The sequence below is a fragment of the Nicotiana attenuata genome, chromosome 9 (assembly GCF_001879085.1).
Source record: "Nicotiana attenuata strain UT chromosome 9, NIATTr2, whole genome shotgun sequence".
NCBI lineage: Eukaryota > Viridiplantae > Streptophyta > Magnoliopsida > Solanales > Solanaceae > Nicotiana > Nicotiana attenuata.
Window position 1 is genome coordinate 830,593 of NC_031997.1, and position 3,661 is coordinate 834,253.

Genomic DNA, 3,661 nt, shown 5'->3' on the forward strand with positions numbered 1-3,661 from the left:
CTTATATTTGTTTTGAAAATTATTTTCCCGAAATAGCATCCCGTGTTTTAGCCCATCTTATCACACCGCATGGCTTCTAGTAGTTCCCCTACTAACCACGCGTATCAATCCCACCTTATCTCATCGCATGCGTATCAACACCCAGACCTTATACCACCGCATGTATATCAATAATCACAATGGCACGACAGAAACCTCGTTCAAACAATAACAACCGCACGGCTATCATCTCGTGCAACAATAATAATATCACGACAGAAACTTCGTACAAACAACAACCGTCACCTCAACAATAATCACAAAAACCAAAACATAACAATTGAAAAAAATGATATTTCAAGGATAACAATTTCTAGTAAAAATATCCCACAGTTAAAAAATGAATACGGAGTCAAGAAAATAGGTAATTCAACTAAGCATGTAGTACAAGTTGCAAATAAAAGATAAGACAAGTAGACATGTGAAATTAGGCTAAGCATGATGACTATACATGCTAAAGTAACTCAATTAAAGCATAAAAGGATACTACTTAGCTAGAACCGAATTTTCAATATTTAGCCCGTGTATGCACTCGTCGCCTTGCGTGCACGGCCTTCACATATTGCAAATTACCATAACAATACCAAATCCTAAGGAAAATTTCTCCCACACAAGGTTAGACAAGTCACTTACCTCAAATCACTCTCAATCAGTAAATAAGAAGGTCTTTCCCTCGATTTTCTGACTCAATACAACCTAAATCTAGCCAAAAACAATTACATACTATAAATATAACTACAGGAAACTAATCTAAATAATGAAATTATAATTTTAGCAAAGAATTGAAAAATCGCTCAAAACAGTCAACTTGGGCCCACGTCTCGGAACCCGACCAAAATTATAAAATTCGAACACCCATTCGATATCGAGTCCAACCATACAAGAATTATTCAAATCCGATCCCATTTCTCCTTTCAAAACTCAAGAATTTGGTCTAAGAACTTTTACACCTTTTTTCCCAATTTTTCAACCCAAATTCTTAACTAAAAGAAGAAACCGAAGATAGATTAGCGGAATTTAATCAAAAATAAGTTAGGAGCTCCTACCCCAACAATCCCTCTGAAAATCTCCCAAAATATCGCCTTAATCCGAGCTCTCAAGTCCAAATGGTAAAAAATGACTTAAACCCTCGATTTTGAGATTTAAGTTCTGCCGCCCAGATGTTTACACTACGCGATCGCAGAAATTCCCATGCAATCACATAGAACAAAATAAGCTGCCCCAAAAAAATGGCCTACGCGAACGCGAATACCAAGCCGCGAACGCGATGGTCACCATACCCGAACCTACGCGAGCGCGTTCCAAACCCAACGATCGCGTAGGCTTAAAGCCTGACGCTCGACTGACCACTCCACTATGCGATCGCATTGACCACACCGTGTCCGACGATAACCTGAGCCTCACGAAGCTATGCAGCGCGAACACACAAATGCAAGCGCGAAGAACATTTTTGCCAGATGCCACCACAACCCTTCGCGATCGCGATCCCCCTCTCGCGATCGCATATAAGGAAACCAACACTAGCAAAAACCAACAATCTTCAAGTTCTGAAATGCGACCGAACATGGTCCAAATCACCCCCCAAGCCCCCGGGACCTCAACCAATTATACCAACAAGCCCAAAAATAACATACGAACTTAGTCAACCCTTCAAATCGCATCAAAAAATGCTAAAACCACGAATTACGCATAGATTCAAGCCTCATGAACTTTTGAACTTCTAACTTTCACATCCGATACCGAAACCTATCAAATCAAGTCCGATTGACCTCAAATTTTTCACGCTAGTCCTAAATAACATTACGGACATATTCCATCTTTCAGAATCAAAATCCGACCCCAATATCAAAAGTCCACTCCCAATCAAACTTTCCAAAAATTCCACCGATTTCCAACTTTTGCCAATTAACGCCGATATGACCTACGGACCTCCAAATCAATATTCGGACACTCTACTAAGATCAAAATCACCATACGGAGCTATTGGAACCGTCAAAACTCCATTCTGAAGTCGTCTTTACATAGGTTAACCTACGGTCAACTCCTACAACTCAAACTTCTAATTTAGGGACTATGTGTCCGATTTTACTCCGAAACTCACCCGAAATCAAAACCAAATAGCCCGAAAAGTAGCATAACCATAGTATAACACAGAGAAAGATAATATAGGATCGGAGCTAATATACTCAAAACGACCGGTCGGGTCGTTACATTTGAATACCAGTTAAACGTGCCAGAATTCTTTTTTTTATTCCTATAGATGCTTCCAAAAGTTGTTTTCCCTCATATTTGTATATTCTTAGTGAAGGTACTAGTAGCTTCAAGGAGTTCTTTGTTTTTCCAGTTGGTGGCTACTACATTGGGAAAGTCAGGTGAGTGCACTAAATATTTTCTAATCTAAAAGGCTTTTTTGAATTATTGAAATAATTATTAAGCTTAACCAATATAGGGTTGTGGTAGAAGTATGTTTTTGGGAGGTGGGTGATTGTGGCATTTGAGAATATGTTTACCCATTCCTCATTGGCCAGGATACGGTCTAGCCTTTCCATGATTAGCCCGTTATTCTTTGTTTTATTGTTAGACCACGTAAATTTACAACCTTTAAAGCCCAAATCAATAAGGTTGCACTTATTAATATAATTTCATATTTTAGATGATCTAGATTCTTTCATATGTCTACCTCCTAATTTTTCACAACTATTGATAATATCATTGAAGCCACCACCTATCATCCAAGGTCCATTATAAATTTTAGATATAGAAATAAGGTTATCCCACATTATATCCCTATAACTACTCTTTATACTGGCGTATATGGAAGTAAACAACCATTGAGTTTTATAAGGTCGTACCTCGATTAAAGCATGAATTTCCCGCCCTCTCCTAGTAAAATAATGTTGGACTGTAACGAGGTTGTAATTATAGAGGATAATCATACCACCTACTTGCTCCTCTGCTAGTACTTCTATAAGTTCTGAGAAGTTGAAGTCGTTGAGTAGTGCTCTATGAGCAGTCATCCTGGTTTCTAATAACGCTACCATGCATGGCCTATGGGTGTCGATAAGTTCCCTAAAGTTTCATGGAATCTCATCATTATTTTCTCCCCTAACATTCCAGAAAATTATATTGGTGGCCCATTCATTTCAAAGGGTTGGTGCTGGTTGATGTTGGTAGGGGTGTTCATAAAAACCCAAAAAATCGGACCAAACCGAAAATCAAACCAAACCGACCAAAAAAAATTGATACTTTTTGGTTTGGTTTTGATTTTGAATTTTAAAAACCAATCAAATTTGGTTTGGTTTTAGTTTTAATCAGAAAAAAACCGAAAAAATCCGAACCAAACCGACTATAGGAGTAGCTATTTCAAATTTATTATTACACCTATATATATGTATATTTTTATACAAAGTTTCAAAATTTTTATGGTAAATGTTAATAGTTTGCACTTTTAGTATAGTTTTTTACCTTTACATTCTAATTTGATTGGTAGTTTTTTTTGTTAAGTGTAAGAATCCATTTCGTGTTAAAAATAATATATTTTTAGTTGAGTCCTTAAATTATTCATCACTATTTGATTCAATTATCATCAATATATCTTGGTAAATAATAGATTTCTCAAAGG